The sequence below is a fragment of the Hoplias malabaricus genome, chromosome 15, assembly GCF_029633855.1.
Source record: "Hoplias malabaricus isolate fHopMal1 chromosome 15, fHopMal1.hap1, whole genome shotgun sequence".
NCBI lineage: Eukaryota > Metazoa > Chordata > Actinopteri > Characiformes > Erythrinidae > Hoplias > Hoplias malabaricus.
This window is the reverse complement of record NC_089814.1, coordinates 9,940,042-9,961,220: the sequence shown is the minus strand read 5'-3', so window position 1 is coordinate 9,961,220 and position 21,179 is coordinate 9,940,042.

The window sequence follows — 21,179 nt, the reverse complement described above, 5'->3', positions numbered from 1 at the left end:
TCAACACCGGCAACATGGACCGCAGCCCAGATGTGATGAACAGGAAAAAAGGAATGCGCACTCTGAGCAACAAGGAGGACACAAACCTGGCAAAGACCCCCTGCTCTCCCTCCTGAGCTGCCGGATGCCCACCTGTGTGCCCATCTGCATAAGAGCAATGCCAGTTGTTGTGTGTGTGTGTGTGCCAGGTTGAATCAGGCCCGTACACCCTCCCCTCCTCCCAGTTGTGTGTATGTCTGGCTGTCTCTTCCACCATCTCTCCCGGGAACATGGTAGCTTTCCTGTGAGGAGCCAATGGGCAGAGAGCTCCAAAAGTCCACTTGTCAGAACACAGCATGGGAGAAGGAATGGAAGCAGATTGAGCACTGGCTCGTCCAACTGCTTTATTGGCTTCAAAGCTATCATCTCCATCAGTGATAAAGCATTTTGACCTTTCCCTCCAATAATCAAGAAAATGTTCATAATCTGAAAAATATGGCAGCTATTAGCACTCGGTTGGATTTATTTTGGCCGCTGTGTTGGATGTAGCATGCTATAAAGTCATATTTTATAGTGAAGTGATGACTTTTACTGTGATGATCTTAGTGTAATGTGACTGACTAAAGTTACCTGTGCTCACAATACTAATATCAGAGTAAAACATTACAAAACAACTGCCTGAATTCACAAGGCTATCAGATTTCTGTCCAGTTTCACCTTTTGTCATTATTCGCAACAGCTGTTCCCAGATATCAGATCTGGGTAACACTTTAAAATAAGGGTACATGAATTCACAATACTCAAGACAGTAATGAGCTTTACTAAAAAGGTAATGCTGCAAATAATCATTAAGTAATGATAAGAAACAAGAATAGTATAAAATCCTCAAATAATGCTAGTGCTTGTTTCTTTCATTTCTTACTGATTCATTGTGATTTAATTGTTTTGTCTTACTGTCTTATTACGTAACACTGTCTTAAATGACATTTATTAACATACCCTGGAATGAGTGCTGTGCAGTGCAAGTGTTGGAAGGGCCATCTGATCAAAAGCATGTGAAAAAGAAGTGCTAACAGATTATGCTTGATATTTACTCAAAATCTGTATGCAGCTTTATTTAAAAGATTTTCATTTGAGACAGCATTGTCAAACAGCATTAACTAAGCTATTTGTAGCAGTGTCTGTGTCTTGTTCATGGTGGAGATAATGACAGGTTTTTAATTATGTTTACTGTGATTGGCTATTTACTTTCCAAGTGAAGTGCAGACTGTACATAAAGTAGAGAAAATGTTCTGTTGCACTTTCCAGTTGGTGCTATATTGGTTATGTTTGGGTTTGTATGGAATGAGTAATGAAATTCCCTTTTTTTCTGGAAGTAATTGTCAATGTAACCCATTAGAGAACAACTCTAACACTGGTCATTGGGGTTATGGGGTGGATATGTGGACTTTAATCATAAATACATGCTGTTAAATCACTAGACAAAGCAGGACAACAAAAGGCGATTCCATCTTACGTCTCCAATCAAGTTTTTTTTTTTTTTTGCTACGCAGTGCTGTCAGTATGGAGTACATATGGCCAAGAATCAATCGGCAGTATGAGCTTTCGCCCACACCAGTGAGACACTGCGGTTGATCAATTGAGTGAGATCTGTAAGCACTCAGTAGTAACTCATCAATACCTCTTAGGTCGTATGACACATCAAACCGAGAAAGGACTAATGGAAAGAAAACTTACTTTCGTCTTAATTTCTCAAACTTGATGAATATTAACTATGACTACTTTAAAAGCCCATTTGATGAAATTGTTCATTAAACGATTATCTTTGTATGGGGGCCCATTCCTGCGCGCAAGCATGGCCCGTTTAAATCAATTTCATGAAAGCGGCCCTGTCTGAAGACCAACTCAAAGCTGGCATTAAAGTAATCCTTGCAATTCCGCTGAATAGCTCTTTAGGAAGATTGGTATCATGTGTATGACACCACATTTAGTATCTGGAGCTAACCATGCGCAGAGAGAGCAATGAGGCTGGTGGATCTTTTGTGAAGAGCCCAAGTTAAGCGCACTAGCTGCGTTATAGGAGCTGATGCTATAATGAGAGACTCATTGATCCGATCTCATTTCGCTTTGAATTTTTAATCGATAGCCATGGCCACAGGGAGATATTAAAGAGGTAGCTAATTAATGAGGTTGGTAATGGTCAGAACTGCTGCTTCGAACCACTCAAATATGAAGATCCAGCTGTTCTAATGGACTGCCTGTCCCAGTGCAGCTCTCCCCCACTGATACTGAGGCAGGGAAGGGGAACGTTTCTCCCACAGACAGGACCTCGGCTGCTTGAAGTGCTATTCGACCTTCAGTTTTATGTTTTTATGTTTCTGGGCGAGGTGAAACTCGGGGACACTCCGGCACGCTGCTACTCGCATCCAATATCTGAAAAAGCCAGAAGGAGAAGAAAAGTTAGGAATCGTTGCTGTAGCTGGTGATTTGAAAATGTCACAGGGTCTGATGGAATTTGCCATTGATTATGAACTCTTCAGCAGCAAAAGACAAGATAAATATTTTGTTAAATCTGATGAAAGTGATATTGACAGGAAAAAAAGGCTGCATTGATTTCGACTGCAAAGGCAAGTACAGCCACGTAAATCCTTTTTATTTCTTTTTTTATTTTTTTGAAAGAGCAGAATGACGGTAGAGGTCAGAAGAGTAGCTAAAAGTTTTTGCTTGGAAGAAGTGGGGATTTTGTTAAACTTGCTGTTGTCAGGGCTGGAGTACAGCAATCAAACAGTTATTTACAAGGAAAAGCCATACCTTTTAGCCCCCCTTTTTATTTTTTTTTCCTTTGGAGTGACCTCCCATCTGCTGGGCTGAGCGTGTGCGAGTGCAATGTGTGTGTCCTCGCTGGGTAACAAATGAACCTGACACACCAGAGAGCGTGGGCCTGCACCTGCTTAGCTTTTTCACCCGCCCGTCTCCCACAGTGCCAGACTGACAAAGCTCGGGCCTCTGTGGGCTCCAGATGATGCCTTTCGTTCTAAACCCTGCAACACCAGACTGGAGCTGCTTATTTGGGCTACGGCAGCATCTGTCAGCACTGGGGTTGGTATGGCCCTTGGGGGGATGATAGACTTGCTTATAAATAACCCCAAAATGAATAAAAAAGAAAGAGAAAAGATAAAGAGGCGGGACTCCTGTTTCTGAGGAGACGTGGAGCTGGAGGGCAGATTGGGAGGACATCAGGGTGGGCTGATGTGTTAGACGAGGCCGGTAGCATGGGGTCATAATTGAAACATTGCGCTGCGGCAGTGCGGGCCTTTGGTGTGATTGATACCATTTTAGAATAGCCCTGTCCATGTGGGCACCGGGGATTTACCTGAGGAAGAGAGCGCGAAGAGGGGAAAAAAAAAGGTGCTTAGGTGGCTCATCTGGGTTTGGCGGAAAATTGGTGCCATCCATCAAGCACCAGATTTAACGAACGCCGAAGCCAGGCTGCCCAGCGAAGGATTCTTATTTAAGGCAGTGAACCAGCAAACGCGTGAGGGGCAGGGACTGGTGAGGGTCTATCAATCAGCCAGTCAGCTCCTTTATTTAACAAGCAGGGGACAGCCCCTGAGGCCAGCACGCTGGGTTCCAGCTTGTTGGGCATACTGCACTCTCCTGAAGGGAGGTTTGGAGGCAAAGAGGAAAAAAAAGCAGGGGAAAGAGGGAGGGGGCCTGAAGGGAAAATGCGGCAGGGCTTGGCCATGTCCTGTGATCAGCTAGTATGCTTCATCTTTCTTGTGCGTGGACCTGGAACTGTGGCTTGATGGGATTTTTCAGCCCCGTGGCCTTCAAGCATCTCCAGTTTGCTGCGAGCGACCTGGGGGCTAGCCGAGTGTCTCTTGCAGGCTACTTTCACTTCAGCACCGCAAGTGTACTGCTTCAGTGGCTTTAGGTAGGAGGGAGACACAGGATAAACTGGGCCCTCAAGATTCTCCGAAGCAGATCTCTAGACGAAATCCTAAATAACCAGGAGATGGACTGTTTCAATAAATGAGATGTGCCAGGGAGGCAAACTTTGCTAACCTGTATATTAAAACGAAGAAGCGTTCAGAGGGCACATGAAACATTTAGTAGGATTCATTTAATGGCAAGTTATCTCCAAAAGAACAACCAAAGCCCCAGGTCACGCAAAACAAAGGACAGACCTCCTTGAATCTCCTGCCTCTTGTTCCCTCCTTACATTTTTCCTTCTATTTATCTGTCCTATAGATTTTCCCACCGCTCTCTGTTCAGATAAAACACCGCCCACAAAGACATGGAGGAGTAAACATTGTTTCGTTAGCGTGGCCTGAGAGGGAGGGCCGCTGAGAGGAGACGGAGAGGCCAGCGCACACGCAGACACACAAAATCAATGCTGATCAATGTTTTATATCAGTGAGACGCTCCTCTTCCCGACCTGCATCACCTACAGAAAAAAAAAACACACCTCCCAATCACCTTTGTTACAAGAGAGCCTGGGCTCCCTGTGGTATTTCAGCTAGGGTTCAATAAGCCGCTCCGCTCTCAATCAGACGGAGAAAAGATGATAATGATTGGGGCAGGACATGCGGAGACCGGAGGCCATGGCTAGCAGTAACCAAAGGAAAAGGCTTCTGAATCAGAGCATCAATATTTAACATAATAAAGAAAGATATCCTTTCTGTGTGGACTATGCATCCAGCTTCATTCCCACTTAAAGAGGGGCCTGGGACACATAAATGATCCAATCTGTTGTGTGATTGCGATTTGGGCTGGAGATATGTACAAATATAGATCACATAGATACCGCTGTGGTAGATTATACACGGTGAAGATCAAATATAGCGTGACGCACGGCCTGGGTGCTCCTCTGTAAATGATTATAGAATAATATTAACAACGACAGATCCAAGATAACACATGTAATTTTCTTATGGCATATGCTGTGCGGATAGAGAGGGTAAACAGTAATGGAGAAATGGGCCAAACACGCCGGCAAGACACTCAATTCAATAGCACACGGTAAACAGGATTTTTAAAAGCATGACCAGCAAACCCAGAGACAAGCAAATTTAATCCCGAATTTTTAACATCTGAGCGGATCAATATCTCAATCCCTCGGATGTGAAAAGTGTTACTAAAGTGACAACAGCAGCAGGAAATAATGATACCAGGAAAAAAGAAAGAAGAATAAGAGGAGAGGGGGTTTGGGAGTGGGGCGCGCAACTGTCAGAATACAGCCTGGCACATCGGCAATGGTGTCTGCTCTCTCTAATTAATTTTCACAGAAATGGAGACAAAGTGTGCCAGAGTTTTATTTCCTAGCCCAGCACAAGAAGCTAATGAGTTTCCCACTGAGCAAAGCTGAAGATAACAACCAAGTAAGAGGGAACGAAGGCATGCAATACCACTCCAACTTAATGTGCTCTTCAAATGAATTCCCTATCAGCTCAAGTTGTGCCATAATGGTGATTTTATGGCTTTTCGAGCTGCTGCAATGGTAAATGTACTGCAGATGCTACTCCGGAGATTAAGCCTTAGGTTGCCTTTGAACAGAAAAAAAAAACACAGTTTGGGGAAATAGGTGATAAGTTCTTTTGCTATTTTACTCCATGCTGACAATCAATGCAGAATCTTTGAATACAAATCTAACTTTAAGACCAGTGCAGCTCTGACATGAAAAATCCCTGTAATCTAGAACAGAATGAAGGGAAGGACAGCATCAAATCCAGATTTTTCCCAGACGGGCCAAATACGCCAGAACAAAATGTGCACCTACAACAAAGATTTAGTAGACAAAGTATACATTATAACATATATCCTTTGTAATATTTATTTATTTAAACACATTTCAAAATTAACCATTCACTCCAGTCCTTGAATATGAATAATACCTTCCAAAAAAAAACCAGCCCACTTTCAGTTAACTGGTTTTGTCACAAAAACCAATGCATTTATGCACAGATTTTCTACAACGTTACAATGACCTCCTTCTTTAATACGTTTGTTGTCCATTTTACCAGCTCCACTGACCATACAACTGCAATTTGTAGTGCTATGTTTGCAGACCGGACCTGTTGGGGGCCTGAGCATTAAATGACCCGGTGAATGGAAACTAGCCAAATATACAGTGACAATTGGACTACAGTCTGTAATTGCAGAACTACAAAGTGGAGCTGGTACAGTGGACATCATATAGAAACAAGGATGTCATTTAATGTTGTGGCTGATCACTGTATATAGTAAATATAGCCTTGCAAGTTGTGTTTCAGCCTGAATCAACATATTACAGAGCAGCCAATCAGAACAGAAATAAAATGATAGGCTAGGATCTGCTACACAATTACAACAAATGTGTGTTGCAAAATTACTGGATGCTATACCCGAGAGTAAATAAAACCTCAGCATATGGCCTTTATTTGCAAATATGGCAAATGTAAGTACCATTTATCAGTGTTAACAACAGTATAAATAGTGCAGTCAGTAGTGCAAAAACACAGATGTACCAGCAGTAGCAAAATAAATACAGTAAGAGGGAAAATATATGACTCTTAAAATGGCACCTTGTAAATTATTGCTATTACAACCCCAGTTAAAAAAATATATGCAGCCATCAAGTTTTAAATGAGTTAATATGTTTAATGAAATTGTAAAATGTCTCACATTCAACATCTAATGTTCTACTGTCCATAAATTATGGGTCTATGAGATTTGCAAATCATTGCGTTCCGTTTTTATGTACATCTATTTATGTCTTACAGTGTCCTTATATTGGATTTGGGATAGGAATTGGGGGCGTGACAGAGTAAGTAAACATATATAAGTGTAATAAGCAGCCATTCTTGGCAAGGAGAAAACAATATAAAGGTCATTGTTAGACAGGTCTGTAAACAGTGCATGGATACAGATATAGTGATACAGATATTGATATTTGTGACGTATCAAGCACAAGCAGCAGCAGTCCTGAGAGTATGAGTGGAGTGTGAACCCTTGTTGTTATTTTGTAACTTGTTTGGTGTCAAAGTGCAGTGTGTGTGTTTGTGTGCATATGAGAAGTCAGTCGTGGCAGACAGAGTGGGACAGATTCAGAGCAGTTATGGCTAGGGGGAAGACGTTTTTTCTCTGTCTTGATGTATGGGCATAGATGATCTTTTGTTTGCCGGATGGAAGGAGGTCAAATAGATGATGGCACGGGTGGTGGAGACTTTGCAGATGCTGGCTGCTTTCCTGAGGCAGTGTAAGCTATAGATATCCTCCAGGAATGGGGAAAGTATTGCAGAGATCTTCTGTGCATTGGAGATGACCCACTACAGAGCTTTGCTGTCAGCTTCTGCACAGCAGAGATACCACACACAAACGCAGCATGTTAGGATGGTTTCTGTGGTGCTTCAGTAGAAGGTCACCTGCAGCTGTTGGAGAAGACCAGGAAAAACAGCCATTGATGTGCTTTCAGTTATGTTTACGGGACATGTCAGGGAGTTTGAGACGTGAACGTCTAGGTACCTGAAGATAGACGCCCTCACTACCCTATCATCATTAATGAAGATCGGAGAGTGCTTATCATTATTTGGCCTTCTAAAGTTGATGATCGGCTCTGTATTCTTTGTGGGGCAGAGTACCATATCACCATATTTGGCACCTCTGGTCCTTTGGCTGTTTCATCTTGGCCTGAGATCAGCCCCATCCCCATGGTGTCGTCTGCAAATTTTATGATGATGTTAGGAAAGAAAGAATGTATAAAACAAAAAGTAAATATTTGCTCTCTAATATTTTCATAAACATAATGCAACTATTACTGCGTGTATTACTCAATCCCCATCTGTCTCCAAGCTCAGCTTGAGTGTCTTCGCTCAGTCCGGCTTCCGCGAGAGAAAGTTTCTGTGCTTAGTCCTTGATTTATGTCCCTGGCTTTGTGTGCCTAGACAATGGTTCAGTAGCACTGGGGATCGATGTGCAAGTCAAGGCTTAGCAGAGAACAGACTAGCCCAAGCTTCGGCACTGCATACTGAGTGGCTGCAGCTACATAAGAAGCCAACAAATGTCTAGACCCCTGCTTATTTATTTCCTGCAAATGTAAGATGGCAATGTAAATAGTGAAGGCGGAAAGTGCTGGTGCATGGGTCAGGAGTACGGAGCTGCCACTTCCAGCCTTTTCCAGTAGGCCTACACAAATGAAGAAAGCCAGAAAGGAGGCTTATAACGATACAAACTGATACAGTAACAGCCTCTACACAGTATGTGAGGATTTGATTGCATTCAGCATTTATCCATAAAAACATTAGTTTATTTGAATAAACTCTGATCCAATTTATCCTTAAAGTAGAGCATCATGCTACATCACTCTGGAGAATGCAGTTTCATCATGCTTGGGGTCTTTATATCCTTCTGATACTTGGCAATGCCCCTGGTGACCTTAGCCATTGTTAAGGGTTGTTAACGTGAGGCTGTTCCAGAGCATCCACATTTTGTCTAAATTATACAGTCCGTTTCAGTAATGGGTGTGCCTTAAAGTAGCTGTGTTTGGACACAGACCCCTGAGCCCATATATGCATGTGCACCCAGCTGTGTTCCTCTCACACTCAGGTTAAGGTTGTCAGTCCCAGGTTGTGGGATTTTACCTTTGTATGTATGAGATGTAGTGTCTTCCAGAAAAGAAAAAAACAAAAAGAAAGAGCTCATGAAATCTATCATTCATCACGCAGCCTAAACTCTATAATGCATTCTAATTAGACATTAGATCAGGAGATAAAAACAGAGCGGAGTGAAAATGTGACCCTGGCTCAGGCCTGTCATCTTTCAGCCCTTCCACAGAGGCTGCATTCTCAATGTGATGAGGCTGTAATGAGGACTCAGAGTACAGTGAATGACTCAGGGCCTCTGATGATTAAGGGAGGGAAGGGGATTTAGATTTTATTATTATTTATTACATCTTTTTTTTACCAGTGTATGCTGGAAGCTACCCGTCATCATTTATTTTTACGTTCTACAGAGATTGACACAAGCTCTCAGACCAAGTTGATGCAGGTTTGCTCTGTGCATTCATTCATTCATTCAAATGACTAGATTACAAAGTGTATTTATCTTTTAAGAACCCATTGCACACTTGCAACATTAATGTTTATATGCTACATTTAGGAAGACATTTGATAGAAACTTATGATAGTAATAGTGCACTATCAGGATCTAACTATAATAAATGTGCTTTCAATTTTTTTTTCACTTAGAAAATTAGATAAATGTTGACTGGTGTGTACCTGTGTCCTACATCTTTTCAGCCATTACTTCGCATTCTTTCTTCTGCTTTGTGTATTTCTGATGAAGCCAAAGGGAAGTATGGCGTGGGTTTCTTAGGGGATTTGGGGCTATGCGATGAGGGGATTGTGGCGAGCTGATTAAAAACTAAACAGTGAGTAGTGTGTGTGTTTTCTCCAGTGAGCTGCTGCTGGATGGAGCTTGTTAGCATGTCCTCTCTCTCTCTCTGCATGCTGCTCTAAATCTAACATATGACGTGCTGGAGTGGGTGGGTTGTGTGCTGCGTACAGTGAATAAACAAATGCAGAGGTAGTGTGTGTGTGTGTGTGTGTGTGTGCATGTGTGAGAGAGACAGAGAGGGAGAGAGAGTGGCACTAAGGCCCCACCTGCCCACTATTAATCTATATTACTGCATGGCATGCCTTTCAGAGGCTTTAGAACTAATCAAACATCTGCTCACAACAGCCTCTTAGCATTTCATTAAAACATGTTGTGCAAAGTTCTTACTCAGTGCAGAGGAAAACCTGTGTCAAAATGCAGTGTGAAAATCATGTATGAGCTACGAGAGTAAAAAAAGAAATGTTATATGACGCTCTCGGAAAAACAGATACAAAATGTACTTAATGCTTAAAAAGTGTCTCTCAGGGGATCTTCAGCACCTTGTGTTGAGGACAAGTCTGTTGCAATTATATTTTTAAAGTTGCATAAGGTTCCACTCATCCAAGTTCTATACACATTCCAAGTTCCACCTACAGTGATGTTATAAGGAGTGTTTTAGACAAGGACTTTATGAATGAGACAGAAAAAACAGCAATAAAACGGTCTGATCTAAAAATAGCCCCAGTTTGTTAGTTCTCAGCTCATTTAACACTATCTTAGATGTCTAGGAAAATATTCCTATTGCTGTAGTACTTCTTTAAACCTTAACCTTAAATCTTAATTCACATATTTAATTTACAATATTTGTTCTTTCAAGGACCATACTGTAGTTTTAAAGGAACTGTTAGAACTGTTTAACCCTAAAGATTTTCCAAAACACCTGGGAGTATTTATGCTCAAAGAAAGAAGTGTATGGTGTGTATGTGGTGTGGTACTGTGGGGTTGTATCGTTGGATGCTGATATGCACAGTGTTGACAAATAGAAAAGAATAAAAAATTCACTAAGGTTTTCAGGCCTTTTTAGAATGAGGGTGTCCATGATTTTGGCCAAGCAGCCCATATTATAGCAATGGGACATGGGTGGTGGTGACTGTCATTTAGCTCTGTGTGTGTGTGTGTGTGTGTGTGTCTGACAGGCTGGCTTCTCTGTCAGTCTGCCAGACGTCTTTTCCCCCCTCAATCCCATCTCCTCCTCCATCTGCTTTGGGACCCTCAGAGATGGCACCTTGCTCCCAACCAAAGCTCCTCTGGCTGCGGTTGCCCACACTGCGTTACATATCAAACACATGGCTCTGAGCTCCACAAATTCTGTCCTTGAAATGGGCCCATGTCACTGAAATCAATTTTACTTCATGTTTCAGAAATAAACTCAGGCTGAAGTTATAAGGAGTGCATCGTACTGCTTTCAAAATAAAATGTGACAATCAATAAGAACAATGCTCTTTCATATATCTGTCTGGTCTAAAAAAAATGCCTGTACCTTTTTAGAACCTTGATTTTACATTGAGGTTCTTTAAAGTTTATAAAAGGTCCTAATTTTTATAGATTGTTTACAAAAATGGTTCTTTAAAAAGACATTCACTTCCCAAAATCGGAGTGTGGTGTCATAATTAAGGTCAATAAGGTGATTGGTCTCATCATTTGGTTTTGTAGAATAAGAAGTTGCAGTTTTATGAACATGAATTATAATGTTTCATTCATTCATTATCTGTAACCCTTATTCAGTTCAGGGTCGCGGTGGGTCCAGAGCCTACCTGGATTCATTGGGCGCAAGGCGGGAATACACCCTGGAGGGGGCGCCAGTCCTTCACAGGGCAACACAGACACATTCACTCACTTACACCTACGGATACTTTTGAGTCACCAATCAACCTACCAGTGAGTGTTTTTGGACTGTGGGAGGAAACCAGAGCACCCGGAGGAAACCCCTGCAGAGACAGGGAGAACACACCAACTCCTCACAGACAGTCATCCGGAGGAAACCCACGCGGACACAGGGAGAACACACCAAACTCCTCACAGACAGTCACCCGGAGGAAACCCACGCGGACACAGGGAGAACACACCAACTCCTCACAGACAGTCACCCGGAGGAAACCCACTCAGACACAGAGAGAACACACCACACTCCTCACAGACAGTCACCCGGAGGAAACCCATGCGGCTACAGGGAGAACACACCACACTTCTCACAGACAGTCAGCCCCTAGAGCTGTGTAACTGTGACACTACCTGCTGCGCCACCGTGCCGCCCTATAATGTTTCAAATAATTCAATTACAGTTTGGAAGCGACTTGGGAAGGTGGGAGTTGGTGGTGTCTTCAAATTATTTTAAACCTCAAAAGAGAAAGAAGGGCACTGCATGAAATGGATTTTTGGGGAACCACAAGTGGTTCTTTTATGTCAATTAACACAAAAGCAGACACTTGGCCCAGTAAAGGACAAGGCCAAATGCGCTCTTTTGGACTCCCAGATCAGATGGATGAAGCATCTTCAGGGATACAACCAGTAATCTCAAAATGAGGCCACTAAGGATTCTCCAGTGCATTACCACATTAATTTGGAGATCTGGATCTTCTACCAAAACAGAAACTGGAACAAGTGTACCTAGTCACTTTTTGTGGGCTGCAACCCAGTTATCAAGGAATAAAACGTAGTCTTAGTGTTGGACTCACATTTATGTGCGAGCACAAGGAATAGGTTAAACTGAACAAAACAGTCACAATACGTGCAGAGAAATAAGTGTACTGTTTAAATATGGAGAAAAAGAGAACCAGGCTAAAATGGCTAAAATCCAGATCTCACTCCTTTTGTGCTGAACTGCTCTGTGGCTCATTCTCATTTAAAGCAACAGGTTGAAGGAACTGGTCATTCTGAACCGGGCTGTTTAACCGGGGGTACGGGACTGTGCTTGTTTGATCCTTGTGGTCTTTTGAAAAAAGCATATCACAGACATTTCATTAAAATCTCAGAAGAGGTCGAATATGTCCCCTTTAAGAGAGTCCTGAAAAAAATAACTTCCAAAGAAGATTTCTGTTTCAACAACAAACCAAAAGACATCAAAACCAGGGTTTTCTCTATTATGGAAAGCACGTTATATGTTGTATATTTCTTATTATATGATTCATCATTTAAACATTAATGCTGTTTACACTGAGTAGAAGTTTCACTATTTAAACTTGTACCAAACTTTGAAAGTTTTCAGCGGTGATCCCCCACTTTGAACAGTAGTGCACTTGTGCTCTGACAGTTCACCCTCACTCAGTTCTCACAGATAATCAGTAAAATTAAAGTATAGTTACTTGAGAATAAAGCCTTTAAAGGTGCAGACCACTTTTGATCAGCTGCCGGCCTCAAACCTGCCAATCACCTTGATAACATAATGAATTAGATATTTTCATTTGTACATACAACAAAGGTAATTGAAGGAAGAGGCTGTGTACACACCATTATATATCCACACTCGTCTCATTTGTGTCAGAGTAATGCATATCATCCTGTGGGGCCTGGAAGAATGACTCGGAGACAGAGAGTATCCATGCAAACTCAGAACTTGCTGCCGGTGTTGAGTAGTTATTTTCCAGGCTGTCTGCTCTCTGCCTGAGCCAGTCAGGGACGGGGGTCTGCACCACGCAAGCCTGTTTAATGAGACTTCTGTGCTGATTTGAGCACAAATGAGGCAGGGGAAGTTTGATGTGCCACTCAACGCTGGTGTTTCATCATTATTTAAATCTAGCAGAAAAGCCTCCATAACTCGGAGGCCCAAATTAGTTGTGGGAGAAATTCTTCTCACTCATGTCAGATCAATAGGGAGGAATTATTCATAAGATAAATTGGGGAATGGTAGCTCTTTCCCTCACCAAAATAATAAAAAAAAACATTAAGAATGACCTAAAGAATGAAATATTTTGCATTGGACTTCACTTATCATGAGCCAACACACTTTTCAAAGGCAGTTTATGTTTGATCCTGTATTTACTACAGGAATAAACTTTATTTGCATACATCTAATTCCTCAGATTTTGTTTTGTGTGAGGAGCTTAAACCTTTATATTTACGGATTCAAAGAAACTTCAGAGTGCTCGGGTGATACGTCCCCGAGATTATAGTGTTCCTGAATGGTAAAGAGGCCAAGATATATTGGATTAAAACCTTTGGAAACCTGGAAAACTTCTTAGCCTTTGATTAAAATCCAAAAGGTAGATGATATTTCACTTTCCCCACTATGAGTTGAAAGAAACGGACAGGAAGATGAGATTGATACGTACGTGTTTTTAAGTTTAATCCCAGCTTCCAGTGAAAATGTTACTTGAGGACTTTTTCTAGAAGACTGGGAGTAGTTCATTGCCAGTCCTGAGCTATTGCATCAACACACTACTCCTTCAGTAATGACTATTGATCAAAAAAACATAACTCCTGCTCATGAACCGTATTTGTAATAGAGGCCTGATCCTGAATTTAATTCCGACTAATTTACACCATGTCCCTTTAGGTAGAGTTCGATGCAGAGGTTTCCATTCATTAGTTGTTTCCCTTTTGGTAGCATTACAACTGAAGACATAAACTGATCGCTTTCCCAATTTCTGTACCAACCATTTTTGTCCATTTCTTGCACCCTTAATGAGTGGTGCTTTACTACAGGTCATCGTTCTTTAGCATTGTGGTTACATCTGAAAAATGTAAACGGTGTAATTAGCAAAGCATCCAGATGAAAGATTTTAATTATGTTTATACGCCACTGTTCTAATGAGGGAGAAACCTTTCCTTATGTTTGTATCTGCACTATTTTTCTAACAAGTAAGAGGCAGCCCTGCTTTAGTTCTTTATGAACTGTGACAGCTTTTGTTCTCTTGAGAGAAAGAACATCAGCCTGCAGATACATTGTTCATTCTGAGATCGACCTAAGAGTCTTATTTGGGCCTTTTGCAACGTATGTGGCAAAAAAAAAACTAATTGGAGGAAGGAACTAATGTTCAGTGTAAGTTTGCCCTCAGTTGTAGTTGTGGAAAGTCATTCAGAATCAACAGTAGCAGTGTAAAAGCATTGCATAAACTCAGGAGGATTCTCATTTCAGGAAGCCTGGTTACAGGTAGATGGGGCCAACTTGCAAATATTTACACCTAGAGACATGGTTGTGGTGATGATGATGAAATCTCAGCTAAGCTCTCATCTCTTCTCTTCAGTAGAAACAGTGGAGCAAGCTAACGCTGTCACTAAACTCAAAAGCGAATGTCTTCATGAAAAATGTCTCTCCATAATATCTCTGAATGGCCGATGGCTGCAAGTAAACCATTGTTTTAATTGGGCAATTAGTGTTCTGCTTCAAGCATGTTGAGCTGTCCAGTAGAATATTGTAAGCAGCAGTTCCAAAAGACTTCACCCTCCCGACTTGATAGCATGGCGCGACCTGGGGGAATCTTGTTAAAACGAGTGAGCATAGCTATGAATATATTGCAGAGAACAATGTGTTTCCTGTGGCTGTAAGTTCAAGTCCTGCCTTGGGTCACTGTGAGTTTGGTGTGTTCTCCCTGTGTCTGCATGGGTTACCTCTGGGTGTGCCAGCTTTCTCCTTAGGTGTGGAAGTGCACACATTTGTGAAAGGGTAAGTGTGTGATGCTCTGTGATCTGGACCTGCCACAACCCTGAACAGGATGGTTACAGAAGATGAATGGATGAATGAAAACGTAAAGTAAAGACTCATTGTGACATTAATTTAGTGATACAGAGAATAGAACATGCTCCTATTAGAAAGAGATATTTTTCCAGTACAGTAGGACAGAGTCTACGGCTTAGGTGGGGGGATTTAATGGAGGAGGAGTAGAAAGCCTTGTGTAGAGAGTATAAAGAGAATATTTTAAATGTATTCCCATTTGTGTTGGTGCTAAATGACAGAAGTGGCCCCCCCCCGCTGCTCTCTGTCTGTTAGGAGCTCAGTGGTCCATGCCTGGCTTTATTATGCCAGTGTGTGTGAGACTGCCTCCCACCACACTTCATTAGCGTCCTTCTGATACTTAAGCACAAACACACAGGCTCAACAGCAGCAGAAGAACAAAATAACTACGGCAGGGGCCTCCAGGAGCCTTTAGATTACTCTGCCCATGCCAGGATCACTCGCTTCTCCCTGCTTTCTTTTTCTGTTGTTTGAGATGTGGAATGAGGGCAGTTTAAAGGCTTCAGAAAAGAAGTTACAAACTGATAAATGTTACAAACTGATAGATTTCCAATGGAACATGGCAACATTTGGGCTAAAGTTCAGCTGTGTCAAGCATTACCTTAGAGGCTTAAAGGGAACGTCTGCGATTGTGGGGGAATGCAGTTCTAAGCGCTGTGTCTTTTAAGGTGGAGTGGTATGTTTGAGGGAAAATAACGATATATAATAATGCTTTTTGTTTGGGGACATTTCCACCTTAAGTGTTCCAATCAGCAAAAATAAGTCAATGTTACCCACCTATATTTTTACTCATTTACAGACACTGGGGCTTCATAAACATCTTAGACTGGTTTCGAACACTCAAACAGACAGGCGAGCTAGCAGGTGCAGAGGAAATACCTTCTGAATTAAATTGACAAAGTGATATTTGATTACAATCATGAGCTACTGCTTTAACTATGGTAAGATTTTAAAGCCTGATTACCAAGCGGGAGGGGGAAATAAATAAATAAATAAATAAATACAGCCAGCCAAAAGGCAAAACACCAAGGTAGGGCCCAAATGCGCAGCCCAGCTGGGTATCAGCCAGTTTTGTCCAAGGTTTAAATGTTGGCCCCACATATGGAGTCCCTCCAGGGTCAGTGATGCGACCAGTATGGGTTAAACATGGGGCCAATATTGGCAGCCCATCTGAAATTACAAAATCTCTGTAAATTAAGATAACCCATTATGGACCCATATGGGCCTCATGTATAAAGACTCTGGGCTGGGCTGGCAACATTTATCACATATAGGCAGGCCATCTGGGTCCCAATAACAAACCATACCGCTATGTTGAACAGAGAGAGAGAGAGAGAGAGAGAGACATACGGACTGATAGAGACAAAGGGGAGAGAGACCTTCCTCTGGTTCTTCACACAACTAACGCAATCTATGAAAAAGCTGTTCATAATTTTATGCAAATTTAAATTTAAATGCTAATGTAAATCAGGTAAGTGATGCATACAATTGCTTATTTGTTGTTACATAGCTAAACTATAATAATGGACCCATGTGTCGGTTGACTAAACACAATGTCATTAGTTAATTCATTCAAAGTTGAAAAGTAATGTCCATTTAGGACCCTCCTAATGATGTCTATTTATCTGCCCAAGGCCATGCATCCTCCACAACAGTTTGGCTGAGGTCTATGGGGGGGATATAACTGATATGAATTGGTAGCTTACCTAACTTTGAAACAGTTGGAAGGCTATACGCTTTTTTTTTTTTTTTAGCAGTCTTCATTGTAGGTCCTTGTAACTCATTTGTTTTGAGAGTTGTTAACTTAGTTAACAACTACACAACCAACCCAATTTTATATATATACACACACACACACACACACACACACACTTCATAACATATATCCTGAACTACTTGTGTGCTTGCTTTAAAAGTAAGTGAGCAGCAGAAATGTTCCCAAAACCAGTGGCATGGTGGCGATGGACAAAGGTCAGGGCCTGGTCCACCGGGAAGAGAAATAAATCCAAGTGTTTCAAGGTTAATGGCAGTGTGCAACAAAATGGATTCCATGTCAAAGGCAGGCTGACAGGTGATTTGACTCGGGCAAACCTGTGTAATCAATCTCCAGCCAGCCACTTTCACACTATCTCCTCCTGCTAGGGCCACCTGCAGGGGGCGCCAAACAAACAGACAGCTGAAGCATCCTCAGACTAATGGTCAGTTTAACCAAAATGTAGTAAACAACATTTTTATGAAGGCTATTGTGATTTTTATGCATTTAGTGAAACTCGTATGAGGTGAAGAGTTATTGGTTTTAAACTAAATCAACCGGTTTATCCCTCATAGCAAACGTGACCAAGCTTGAAACATGCTTAGTATCGATTTGGTGACACATTTATTCCACTAGGTGTCAGTGTGAAGACTTCATAACATCAAGAGGAACCAGTAAAGAAAATGACTGATAGCCTAGTCCTGCCCTGGCTCCCTGTTCACTATTCCATATATTATTCACTATCGAGTTCACTATTATATCGACCTGAATTCAGGAGTGCAGTGAATAATTTTGGACACTATCTCATGTGTTTTTTTTTTTTTTTTTTTTTTTTTTTAAATAGAATGCAATGGATTATAGGTAACCTGATATCTGTTAGGGGCGGCACGGTGGCGCAGCAGGTAGTGTCGCAGTCACACAGCTCCAGGGGCCTGGAGGTTGTGGGTTCGATTCCCGTTCCGGGTGACTGTCTGTGAGGAGTTGGTGTGTTCTCCCTGTGTCCGCGTGGGTTTCCTCTGGGTGCTCCGGTCCCCTCCCACAGTCCAAAAACACACATTGGTAGGTGGATTGATGACTCAAAAGTGTCCGTAGTTGTGAGTGTGTGTGTTGCCCTGTGAAGGACTGGCGCCCCCTCCAGGGTGTATTCCTGCCTTGCGCCCAATGATTCCAGGTAGGCTCTGGACCCACCGCGACCCTGAACTGGATAAGCGGTTACAGATAATGAATGATATCTGTTAGTGTACATGGGTTGTACACTACTGTTTGCAGTGCACTGTGGATTCTCTGAGTGCACTGAAAATGTCAACTATGTTTTCGGACACTACTACAAAATGGCGGAACCCCAAAATAGTGCACTATATAGTGAATAGGGCACAGTTTCGGACACAGCGTTGGTCTTTTATTACTTTTTGAGGGATAATTTACATTAAACATGGTGTGTAATGCAGGGCTAGACTTAATCTCAGTCTGGATTGCATTCAGCAACATGAATATTAGTGAGGTAAGGTTCTAACCTCCATGTTGGATAAGTAGTCCTAAATGGAGCAATATTTATTTCCACTTCTACACAGCCCAATTCTTCATACCACTCTGTCCAGTGTCTTGTACCCAATGATTTCCTGTGCGCTCCTGATCCACTGTAACCTGATTGGGTAAGTTACAGAACATGAATTAATTAATGAATTAATTAAATTGTATAGTATATGTGCTGAACATGGGGTAAATGTGGCAAAAAAGTGTAGACAATTATTGTAAAACAGTGCAGGAACATATGTATGTCTGGTGGTGTGAGATGAATACAACAATTAGCCTTAAGAGCACACATGCATATGTTTATGCCTTCAAAGCTCATTTCAAAGTGATTGTTGCAAACAGATTGTACTGTGCTGTAATTAGCTTCTATATTTAGTATGTAGGCTGTACACTAATTCTGGCACACTTGAGCTAGCAAGAAGAGTGTACCTATACGGAAAGTGGAGCTAATAAATGAATGTAAAAACCAAGTGGTGGCTTTAATGTTATGGCTGGTCCATGTATTATTAAACTATGTATGTTAATTTGTTAAAGTCAAAAATAAAAATGCAGGTCCACAAACTGACGACTGGGGTTAAAGGGGTTAATCGACAGTTCGTAAATGAACGTGGGTAGGTTCTGCAGAGTTTGATCAACTGGACCGAGAGAAAGATAGTCACACCTGGGGTATGATTTGGTTTGTGCAGACTACACAAGTGAATGAGCGGGTAATTTATTTTCTCTCTTCATTACAAGCATTCAGGCCTGGTTTCTCAGAAGCTTCCTGCTGTGCAAATTCATGGAAACATGGGAAAGAGGGAAGTCTGCACAGTGATATTGTCTCTCTGTCTCTTCATGATGGCAGAATCATTGATGTTTCAGTGGGATAGAGACCACACATAAAATGGAGAATTTGCAAGTCCATTTTAACTGATCCCAGGCCTGTTCCCAGAATAAAACCAACACAAATAAAGGGAATAAATAAGCTATATTTCAAAAGTTTAATTGGGATCCTTTAATTGAGATTGTGTTTTTTCCCTCTTATTGCTCCAGTCTCTATTATTATTTGATTGTATTTAGCCACTTTGTCCACTGTAACTGACATTTGCCATTGGGTATGTTGAATTATATTCATGTGGCTACTCCTTTGGGTTGGGAGGTATAATGGTAATACCATAATTCCACGATATTAAAAAATGTGGATGGTATGACAGTATTTAAAGTGATGTGTCTGGTGTGTCAATTTTCTGTTCTATGTCTCACAAAGTTAGGTACAAGGCAAAATTTCATTCAAAGACATTTGTGTGCATATAAAAGAGCCACAGAGAGGGGACACTATGGGAGCTCACTGAGGGTTAATTTCAAACTCTGTGTGGTGGGGAATACAAGCACAGTAGCCCACCACAGTTGTGAGTTTAGCATAGATTTTGACTTAAAATAGATCCTTTTTAAGTCCTTTCACTGGACTTGTGCTGATAGATATGAGATTTTATCCTCTAAACATGTGTGATTTGAGTCTCAGTTTACTGGAACATGGTCTGTGCTCTGTTCAGTGCTAGCTTGTTAGCTCACTCAACTAAGCCTTTGCTTCTAAACAGTGCATAATCATATTTTGCTAAGTTATTTTTTCTAACTTTTGTGTTATTCATGCACAAATCACTCTCTCAGACGTGAATTTATATCATCAACATGTGTGTCGATGTGCTCTCTCGGGTTAGGCTGACCAGAACTGTGCAGAGCAGCTCTCCACAGAATCACTCCGAAAACCCTTCACATGGTATGAAAAAAGTTCTTGAGTATCTATTGGCAATGATATTCTATTACGTTTATACAAGTCTGTGTGTACAGAAAAAAGAGAAGACCCCTTTATTGTCATATATATATATATATATATATATATATATATATATATATATATATATATATATATATAAGGTAGCAGTTGATTATTGCACATTCCCTGGATAGTTTAAATAATTATAAGTGCGCCTTAACTCCTTCATCTTAGGGTTGGATTATAAAGAAAAATATTGTTCTTAAAAAAAGATAGTGAAAGCATTTATTTTTAGCTTGTAAGTCTTTAATTGTACTTAATGCAATTAATGAGAATTTTACTGAGACAAATGGCAAAACATTTTTAGTTTTTTATTCACTTCTCCTTTAGATGTGCATCCTTTGATTTTTCTGTCCACTTTTCTTTCAGAAAAGGCCAAACTGTGGTGTCCTTTCCAACTTTTCACTGCTCCACTGCTTCATACCTCATTGCTCACTAGCCGCTCAACACAGGGACAGGGCCAACAATGTCTTAAGAAATCTGATACAAAAACAATCTCCATGCTGGACTATGATATGGAGTGGCACAGAGGACAACGGGTGGCTGGGCTGAGAATATGAGTCTTGTGTCCGCACGGGTTGTGAGTAAATCCTGCTCTGTGGCGTTGCCAAGGGAAGCTTGCGCTGTGTGCTTTCCCCCTTCTCGGCTTCGTCTGAAGCCCCAGACAGCAGCTCCCCAGAGCCTTCAGCCGCTTGTTTAAACCTGACACAAATTCCCTGTCACAATGCCCAGGGCGGCTGTGCTTGTAGGCACAAAAGCAAATATTTCCTTTTCTGATCGCAGCCAATCCCCTTAAACACCCCCACCAACACCTGACCCCCCCCCCGGACTTCCCTCCACACCAACACCCCCCCATTCCCCTCTTTTCCCTTTTCCTTTTCCCCGGCAGCTCCAGCACTGCGAGCCAGCCATTTGTCACAAAGTAATTATAGAATTATCGATTGGCAAGCAATTAACACTCCCCCCACCCTCTTTTACTCCCCCTCCCCATCTTTTAATTTGCAGTCGGAGCGGCGAGA